The sequence below is a fragment of the Amblyraja radiata genome, chromosome 30 (genome assembly GCF_010909765.2).
Source record: "Amblyraja radiata isolate CabotCenter1 chromosome 30, sAmbRad1.1.pri, whole genome shotgun sequence".
Lineage (NCBI taxonomy): Eukaryota > Metazoa > Chordata > Chondrichthyes > Rajiformes > Rajidae > Amblyraja > Amblyraja radiata.
Genome location: NC_045985.1, coordinates 16,867,260 through 16,877,929, shown reverse-complemented (window position 1 = coordinate 16,877,929; position 10,670 = coordinate 16,867,260). Strand labels below are relative to the sequence as shown.

General features: G+C 46.9%; 1 protein-coding gene across 1 annotated transcript in view; it reads left to right on the top strand.

The window, feature by feature from the left end:
- The first annotated feature begins 6,369 nt into the window (after nucleotides 1-6,369).
- The window catches only part of LOC116989973 (stonustoxin subunit alpha-like), a 224,785-nt gene continuing 220,484 nt past the window's right edge, over nucleotides 6,370-10,670 (top strand). The window contains exon 1 of the mRNA XM_033047528.1: nucleotides 6,370-6,740. The gene's annotated coding sequence lies outside the window, so the exon portion shown is untranslated. The remainder of the gene's footprint in view (nucleotides 6,741-10,670) is intronic.

Here is a 10,670-nt window from a genome sequence, read left to right as displayed (position 1 = left end):
AAATCTTCTGAACATTATCGTGCAATTGATTTGATAATTGAAAACCAAAGCATATATTTGGAATAAATATTAACAGGACTTTGGAGACGTCCATTTGGACAAATAACTGTTTAAAAGATGATTAACAAAGGGAGCAGAGAAGATTTACGAGGATGTTGCCAGGACTAGAGGGTGTGAGCTACAGGGAGAGGCTGAGTAGGCTGGGTCTCTATTTCTTGGAGTGTAGGAGGATGAGGGGTGATCTTATAGAGGTGTATAAAATCATGAGAGGGATAGATTAGGTAGATGCACAGAGTTTCTTGCCCAGAGTAGGGGAATCAAGGACCAAAGGACATAAGCTTAAGGTGAAGGGGAAAAAATTTAATAGGAATCAGAGGGGTAACTTTTTCACACAAATGGTGGTGGGTGTATGGAACAAGCTGCCAGAGGAGGTGATTGAGGCAGGGACCATCCCAACGTTTAAGAAACAGGTACATGGATAGGACAGGTGTGGAGGGATATGGCCAAACACAAGCAGGTTGGACTAGTGTAGCTGGGATATTGTTGGTCGGTGTGGGCAAGTTGGGCCGTAGGGCCTGTTTCCACCGAAGATAGACAGAAAATGCTGTAATAACTCAGCGGGACAGGCAGCGTCTCTAGAGCGAAGGAATGGGCGGCGTTTTAGGTCGAGACCCTTCCTCAGACTGATGTCAGGGGAGAGGGAGATACATAGATAAGGAAGTGTAAGGTGTGGAAATAGGACAAAGGGAATGGAGATCAAGGAGAATGTAGAATAGATCATTGTTAGCTGGGAGCCAGGCTGAATCACTCTATGACTCTATAACTCAACATCGTGCAATCCCTAGCGAATACCTTACAATGGAAGAAAGGTCATTGATGATGTTAGTCCGGCCTGGGCCATTGTCATGAGGAATTTTGGGGCCTTGATGATTGATTTCTAACACAACTATCTTTCTTAGTGCTACATCTGACTTCATCCATTGGGTATATTCCCCTTGATTCCGTGTGAGGTACAGAAGTGTGAAAACACACACCTCCAGATTCAGGGACAGTTTCTTCCCAGCTGTTATCAGGCAACTGAACCATCTTACCCACAACCAGAGAGCAGTCTTCAACTACTTCCTTAGAAGGCTTAGGAAGTTTGGCATGTCCCCCACAACTCTCACTAACTTCTACAGGTGCGCAGGATAGTGTTAGTGTGTAGGGATCGCTGGTCGGCGCGGACTCTGCACGCCGAAGAGCCAGTTTCTGCGCTGTATCTCTAAACTAATCTAAACTAAACTAAACTAAAACGAACTATCAACATAAAGATTTTGGAAAATTGAACTCCAGACTCCCACATTACAGGCGGGATTATTAATCAAAACCTGGTCGCTAACTATGGGTTGAAAGACATGTCTAACCAGTTCCTCATTTTGTACAATGATTAATATTCCCATCTGTAATTTAGGGCGTTCAATTCTCCGAAATGTTTATGCGGATAGTTCAGTTTAGTTTAGTTTAGTTTAGAGATACAGCGCAGAAACAGGCCCTTCGGCCAACCGAGTCCGGGCTGACCAGCGATCCCCGCACACTAACACTATCCTACACACACCAGGGACAATTTACAATTTCTACCAAGCCAATTAACCTACAAGCTTGCATGCCTTTGGAATGTGGGAGAAAACCAGAGCACCCAGGAGAAAACCCACGCAATCACAGGGAGAATGTACAAACTCCGTACAGACAGCACCTGTAGTCGGGATCCAACCCGGGTCACTGGCGCTGGACCCACACTATCTCCGAACTAAACTACTATCTTGTTTTCGAAACCTTAGACAATAGACAATAGGTGCAGGAGTAGGCCATTCGGCCCTTCGAGCCAGCACCGCCATTCAATGTGATCATGGCCGATCACCCCCAATCAGTACCCCGTTCCTGCCTTCTCCCCATATCCCCTGACTGCGCTATCTTTAAGAGCCCTATCTAGCTCTCTCTTGAAATTATCCAGAGAACCGTCCTCCACCAGGGGGCAGAGAATGAGATGTGACGTTAAGCTCAAAGATGGACACAAACTGCTGGAGCAACTCAGCATCTCTGGATAAAAAATTCCTTCTCTCCAGAGATGCTGCCTGTCCCGCTGAGTTACTCCAGCATTTTGTGTCTATCTTCGATGTAAACCAGCATCTGCTGTTCCTTCCTGCACATGTTAAGCTCAGTGTTGTTTGCTGCACTTTGTCTGAAACAACCAGTACGATGATCTTTATCAACTGTCTCTCTGTAACCACACTTGGGGTGTAAATCTCACTCGGAACACATACAAGCAGACTGAACCACATAACGTATAAACTCTCTACCTAATCCCTTGCATTATTCACACCACAACATCTTCACCTCAACTCAAAACCAAATAACTGAGAATTCTTCATTTTCAAGCTGCTTTCCGGGAAATTATTGCTCTGTATTTAACAAGGGCGGCACGGTGGTGCAGCAGTAGAGTTGCTGCCTCACAGCGCCAGACTGGTTACACATGTTGATCAACCCAAAGTTAGTGACCAGGTTGTGTGAAATTGAATGGAAGATTCTTGTAAATCACGTGACCTGGGGTCTGACTGGGTAACTTTGACAACATGTTATACCCTGGTCAACATGAGGAGCGACAGACTGGTTCCACCAAGATGCAGCACAGAACGCCACAGGAGATCCTTCTTCCCTGTGGCTATCAAACTGTACAATTCCTCCCCCTTCTGTTGTAGAAACAGAGAAACATAGAAACAGCATAATAAGTGCAGGAGGAAGCTATTCGGCCCATTCATTGTGATCATGGCTGATCATTCTCTATCAATAACCCGTGCTTGCCTTTTCCCCATATCCCTTGATTTCGATGGCCTCTATCTAACTCTCTTTTAAATACATCCAGTGAATCGGTCTCCACTACCTTCTGTGGCAGAGAATTCCACAAATTCACAACTCTCTGGGTGAAAACGTTTTTTTCTCAGCTCAGTTTTAAATGGCCTCCCCTTTATTCTTAGACTGTGGCCCCTGGTTCAGGACTCCCCCAACATTGGGAACATTCTTCCTGCATCTAGCCTGTCCAATCTAAATTACTAAATCTCTGATCTTGACCTCTTTTGGCCGACTGTGCTGCGATTTCCGAGAGAATGCCACCACTTACGGCCGTCATGTTTGGCCACCTCGCTCAGAGCCCCCCTCCACCGTATGAGTGCGGAGGATTTTTTCCGTCGATGAAACATGAGAGAGATATTAATATTTTTACAAAATTCCCCATTCTCTCTGCTGCCCCCGCTGGAGGCAGGGGGAGGGACTATAAAACCAGGAAGTGTCGTGCCTCATTCAGTCTCTGCCAGACCAGGAAGCGAGAAGGTCATGGCTCTCTGAGCTGCGAATAACACTGAAAGCACATCTACTTCACGGTGAGTCCCCTGTAAAGTGGCTGCAGCCCTTTTTAACAAGTTTGTGTTCACAAAACGAATTTTGGTTGTCGGGCGTTTGCAGCCCAATTGTGCGCCTTGCCTTTTTTTTTAACAAGTTTGTGGTCACAAAACAAATTTTGGTTGTCGGGTGCCTGTAGCCCAATTGTTTGCCTCGCCTTTTTTAACAAGTTTGTGTTCACAAAATGAATTTTGGTTGTCGGGTGTCTGCGGCCCAATTGTTTGCCTCGCCTTTTTGACAGGTTTGTGTTCACAAGATGAATTTTGGTTGTCGGGTGTCAGCAGCCTAATTGGTAGGAAGCTGCATTTGAATTTGGTGGCCTTGCACTCTACTTGAAATGGAATGAAACTGCACTTGAATTTGGTGGCCTTGCACCCTGCTGAAAGTGGCATGAAACGGCACTTGAATTTGGTGGCCTTGGATCCAGCTTGAAGTGGTATGCAACTGCATTGGAATTTGGTGGCCTTGCACCCTGCTTGAAGTGGTTGGAAACTGCATTTGAATTCAGTGGCCTTGCACCCTGCTTGAAGTGGTAGGAAACTGCACTTGAATTTGTTGGCCTTGCATCCTGCTTGAAGTGGTAGCAAACTGCACTTGAGTTTGGTGGCCTTGCACCCTGTTCAAAGTGGTAATAAAATGCTCTTGAATTTGGTGGCCTTGCACCCTGCTTGAAATGGTAGGAAAATGGATTTGAATTTGATGGCCTTACACCCTGCTTGAAATGGAATTTCAAGGAAAAGCCATGAGTCAACTGCCAGCCCACCAGCCGTGAGTGAACTGCCAGCATATCAGGCTTGAGGGACCGAGCTGCCACCTCAAGAACCCATACCAGTGCTCCAGAAAGCCCCCCCACTGGCCACCAATATTGAAATTGGTGGAGAGGTGGAATATTGCCTCGGGGGATCAGCCCTCCCATGTGAACATGGGACCCACCGGGTCCCAATTAGTCTAGTAATATCTATTTTTTTACACACTGTAACTTTCTACATTTCTACTTTTGGGTATGTATGGCAATTATGGCTCATGGAATTTTCTTCCACACTACTAGTTATATTCCTAACAACATATTTAAATAACACATTTAAATGACGTTTTTCCCAACCTTTTTAAAAAATGCCTGAAGAAAGGGACCCGACCCTAAATGTCTCCTAACCATTCCCTCCATAGATAGACAAAAAATGCTGGAATAACTCAGCGGGTCAGGCAGCATCTCTGGAGAAAAGGAATAGATTATGTTTTGGGTCAAGACCCTTCTTCGGACTCTCCATAGATCCAGCCTGACCTGCTGAGTTCTCCAGCACTTTATGTTTTGCTCTTAAAATAAATCTGTGGTCCGCTGAAGAAACAACACGATAGACCACTCTGGAAGTGCAAGTTTTGCTGTACATACTGTAGAACACATCGTAATACACCTTGAGTGAATTAATGGGGTTAAATTATTTTTTTTAACCTGTTGTCTAGAATTAATCGATACCCGCCCTATGTACCTTATATCAGATTTATTTGAAATTCCGATTTTTTTGATTTCCTATTTGTCAATTTTTTGTGCCCGATTATTTGGCAGCCAATCAACCGCTGTCTCTAAGGGGGTTGCGTCCAATCACCGGTCAGCTTCCCATAAAATTCCCATCCAATCAACAAATCCTCCCGTCCAATCAGCCGCTGCCTCCAAGGGCATTGTATCCAATCACATAATGCGCTGGTCACTCGGTGGCCAATCAGACACAGTCTCCGAGGGGCATTGTGACCAATCTCAGACCAGCTTCCCTTAAAATTCCTGTCCAATCAACAAATCGGTCTCCTCCAGTCCAATCAGCCGCTGTCTCCAGGGTCATTGTGTCCATTCACATAATGCGCTGGTCACTCGGTTGCCAATCAGACACAGTCTCCGATCGGCATTGTGACCAATCACCGACCTGCTTCCTTCACCGAAGCAGACATGGCTAGAGTCAAAACTGAGAGCGATGCAAGAAAGCAGCTATGACATAATACACAATAAACTGTATTACAAATACACAATAACAAAGTTACGCGTTATTGTACTCTTAACATGAGCGCAATTTAATTCTGAGGCTGTGACCTCTAGTCCTAGACTCTGCCACCAGGGGAAATATCCTCTCCACATTCACGCTATGCCTTTCACTAGGAGGGAGGGGTGTCGTTAATATGAAGTGCTCAGAACTGGGTTCCAGTCCATGCATTGAAAATTAAGGGCTGGGTTCAGATTTACGGAGCCAAACAACGTCATTAATTGTAGTAGTGTTGGCGCTTGCTTACCGAGGGTGGCACAGTGGCGCAGCAGTGGCGTAACATCCTCTCTACTTCCACTCTATTCAGGCCTTTCACTATTCGGTAAATTTGTGTCTATCTTTGGTGTAAACCTGCATCTGCAGTTCCTTCCTGCAGATTTACTCCAGCAGTTTGTTTATAGACAACAGGTGCAGGAGTAGGCCATTCGGCCCTTCGAGACAGCAGCGCCATTCATGGCTGTTCATCCACAATCAGTACCCCATTTTTGCCTTCTCCATATCCCTTGACTCCACTATCTTTAAGAGCTCGAAGAGTTCTATCTAACTTATCCAGATCTATATTTTGTTCCAACATCCACTGTCTGTTTTTCACTGCAATTTCTCAACTCTGTGGCTTTATGTGAGCTCAAACCACTGTGCGGTATCTGCTAGTTTCCTTTCCTGTGTTGAGACCCTTCTCTTAACTCTCTCTTGAAAACATCCAGAGAATTGGCCTCCACCAAAGATACTGCGTTCTGTGGCAGAGAATTCAACAGATTCACAACTCTCTGGGAGAAAAGGTTTTTCCTCATCTTGGTGACACTCAGAATAGTGGCACTAGTCAGAGAACTGGGGAGTGGGGGGGGGGGGGGGGGGGGTTGTGGGTGGAGAGAGAAGCAACGCAAAGGGTTACATAAAGTTGAAGAAACCTATTACAAGCCAGCTTGCTGCATCTGGTGAGCACCGCCCTTGTTTGTGGTCACCTACTACGTGAGCGACTGTTCATTGTTTCTGCACATTAAGACTGAGAGTTAAAGTGTATTTTCACGGAATTCATTCCAATCTCCGGTGTGGAGATCACTGGAGAATAAATAGCCTTTCTCTGCAGATATCGCCGCTGGCGTTGGAGTCGATTCTTGTGTTTGCTGAAAGGAGTCTTGGTACATCTCAGCTCCTAGCGCCAGGGGTTGTGTCGGTCCAGTGAGGTTCTGTGTCAGGGAGGAGCTCCAAGCAAGACCATTCGTCCCATCGCCAACGCTGCAATCCCTTTACAGCTGTAGACGGTCGCTTCCTCGATCGGTGAGTGATGCAGGTTCCTTTCCCAGAAATGGACAAGAAACGAAACATGCGGGAATCTTCAGCTAAAAGGTCTCGACCCGAAACGTCGTGTTGGCGGGTGTTGGCAAGTTGGGCCGAAGGGCCTGTTTCCACTCTGTAAAATGCTATCACTCTATGACCCGAAATATCGTCTGTCCATTTCCAGATGTTGCCTGTTCCTCCAGCACTTTGTGTACTGCTCATGTATCAGGGTATGTGTACAGTGGGGGTGTGTATCCATCTGTGTGTGTGTTTTGTTTTAGTGCTAAAGGCAGGGGTTCATCCTGACAACAGCACTAACAATGGACCTTTGCCTCGGTGTACTGTAACTTCACAGGGACATATTTTTTCGTTTAGTTTAGACACAGAGCGGAAACTGGCCCTTCGGCCCGCCAACCAGTGATCACCCCATATACTAGCATTATCCTGCAAATGCTAGGGACAATTTGAAATTTTTACCAAAGCCAATTAACTTACAAACCCGCACATCTTTGGAGTGTGGGAGGAAACTGGAGCACCCGCAGAAAACCCACGCAGGTCACAGGGAGAATGTGCAAACTCCGTACAGACAGCACCTGTAGTTGGGATCGAACCCGAGTGTGTGGCGCTGTAAAGCAGCAACTCTAACGCTGCACCACTGTGTAGTGTCTCCATTAGACCACAATCAGGTAAAGCAAGTATTGAAGGCGTGTTGGGTTTTATAGCATGAAACAGCAGGGCTTTGAGCGGTGAGGGTACATGTTATGCATAGGCAGGAACTGCAGATGCTGGTTTATACCAAAAGACAAACACAGGGTGCTGGAGTAACTCAGTGGGACGGACGACATCTCTGGAGAGTGTGTAGGAAGGAACTGCAAATGCTGGATTAGACATAAAAAGCTGGAGTAATTCAGCGGGTCAGGCAGCATCTCTGCAGAGAAGGAATGGGTGATGTTTGGGGTCGAGACCCTTCTTCAGACTGATGTCAGGGGAGTGGGAGGTACATAGATAAGGAAGTGTATAATAGATCATTGTTAGTTGGGAGAAGGCAAAGCAAACTGAGAAAAAATGTAAGACTGGTCGGTAAACTGGGAAGAGGGAGGGATGGAGAAAGAGGGAAAGGAAGAGTTACTTGAAGTTCAGGAAGTCAATGTGCATACCGCTGGGGTGTAAGCTGCCCAAGCAAAATATGAGGTGCTGTTTCATATTCAGGAGGAATATGTTTCATAAGGAATAGGTGACAGTTTTGGATCGAGACCATTCATCAGACCTTTGCCACATTGTGGGCCACTTGCTTTGTTTAGTCATAGAGTGAGACAGTGTGGAAACAAGCCCTACATCCCAACCTGCCCACACCGGACAACATGTCCCAGCTACACTTGTCCCATCTGCCTGCTTTTGGTCATAAGCGATTAAAGACTGCATGGATCAACTTCAAAAATCCCAGTTTGGCAAAAGAATAAATCAGGGAAGGTAGTGCATCTGTGGATAGCAAGGCAAATCAGGGATAGTATCAAAACAAAAGATGAAGCATATAAATTAGCCAAAAAAAGCAGCCTACCAGAGGACTGGGAGAAATTCAGAGTCCAGCAGAGGAGGACAAAGGGATTAATTAGGAAAGGGAAAATAGATTATGAAAGAAAACTGGCAGGGAACATAAAAACTGACTGCAAAAGTTTTTATAGATATGTGAAGAGAAAAAGATTAGTTAAAACAAATGTAGGTCTCTTGCAGTCAAAAACAGGTGAATTGATCATGGGGAACAAGGACATGGCAGACTAATTGAATAATACCCAGACCTATACCCAGCCACTGACACTCTCCTCCGCTTAGCGGAGTTGGTCCTCACCCTCAATAACTTTACATTTGACTCCTCCCATTTCCTCCAAACACAAGGCGTAGCTATGGGCACACGCATGGGCCCCAGCTACGCCTGCCTCTTTGTCGGGTACGTTGAACAATCCTTGTTCAATGTGTACCAGGGCCCCATCCCCGACCTCTACCTCCGCTACATTGACGACTGCTTTGGTGCCACCTCCTGCACCCACACACAACTGACTGACTTCATCCACTTCACCACCAACTTCCATCCGGCACTCCAATACACCTGGACGATTTCAGACACTTCCCTACCATTCCTTGACCTCACCATCTCCATCGCAGGGGACAGACTCCTGACCGACATACATTATAAACCCACTGACTCACATGGCTATCTGGACTACACGTCTTCCCACCCTGCCCCCTGTAAAGACTCCATCCCCTACTCCCAATTCCTCCGCCTACGCCGCATCTGTTCCCAGGATGAGACATTTCATACCAGGGCATCGGAAATGTCCTCGTTCTTCAGGGAACGGGGATTCCCCTCCGCCACCATAGATGAGGCTCACACCAGGGTCTCATCCATACCCCGTAACACTGCTCTCTCTCCCCATCCCCGTACACGCAACAAGGGCAGAGTCCCTCTGGTCCTCACCTTTCACCCCACCAGCCGGCAAATACAACACATAATCCTCCGCAATTTCCGCCACCTCCAATGTGACCCCACCACTCGCCACATCTTCCCATCTCCCCCCATGTCTGCCTTCCGCAAAGACCGCTCCCTCCGCAACTCCCTCGTCAATTCTTCACTTCCCTCCCGCACCACCCCCTCCCCGGGCACTTTCCGTTGCAACCGCAAGAAATGCAACACCTGTCCCTTCACCTCCCCCCTCGACTCCATTCAAGGTCCCAAGCAGTCGTTCCAGGTGCGACAAAGGTTCACCTGTATCTCCTCCAACCTCATCTACTGCATCCGCTGCTCTAGATGTCAGCTGATTTACATCGGTGAGACCAAGCGTAGGTTGGGCGACCGTTTCGCCGAACACCTCCGCTCAGTCCGCAATAACCTACCTGACCTCCCGGTGGCTCAGCACTTCAACTCCCCCTCCCATTCCCAATCCGACCTCTCTGTCCTGGGTCTCCTCCATTGCCAGAGTGAGCAACAGCGGAAATTGGAGGAACAGCACCTCATATTCCGTCTGGGGTCCTTGCGTCCCCTTGGCATCAACATTGAATTCTCCCAATTTGGCTAGCCCGTGCTGTCCCCTCCCCCCCTCCCCTTCCTTCACCCTCTAGCTGTCTCCTCCCATCCGCCCGCCCTCGGGCTCCTCCTCCTCCTCCCTTTGTCCTTCTTTCTTTCCCCACCCCCTATCAGTCTGAAGAAGGGTTTCGGCCCGAAACGTCGCCTATTTCCTTCGCTCCATAGATGCTGCTGCACCCGCTGAGTTTCCCCAGCAATTTTGTGTACCTAATTGAATAACTACTTTGGTTCTGTCTTCACAAAGTTGGACATAAATAATCTGCCGGAAATAGCAGGGGACCGGGGGTCAAATGAGATGGAACTGAGTGAAATCCAGGTTAGCCGGAAAGTGGTGTTAGGTAAATTGAATGGATTAAAGGCCGATAAATCCCCAGGGCCAGATAGGCTGCATCCCAGAGTATGTAAGGAAGTAGCCCCAGAAATAGTGGATGCATTAGTGATAATTTTTCAAAATTCTTTAGATTCTGGAGTAATTCCTGAGGATTGGAGGGTAGCTAATGTAACCTCACTTTTTAAAAAGGGAGGGAGGGAGAAAACAGCTAGTCAGTTATTAAAGATGGTATAGCAGCACATTTGGAAAGTGGTGAAATCATTGGACAAAGTCAGCATGGATTTATGAAAGGTAAATCATGTCTGACGAATCTTATAGAATTTTTCGAGGATGTAACTAGTAGAGTGGATAAGGGAGAACCAGTGGATGTACTATATCTGGACTTTCAGAAGGCTTTTGACAAGGTCCCACATAAGAGATTAGTATACAAATTTAAAGCACACGGTATTGGGGGTTCAGTATTGATGTGGATAGAGAACTGGCTGGCAGACAGGAAGCAAAGAGTAGGAGTAAAACTGTC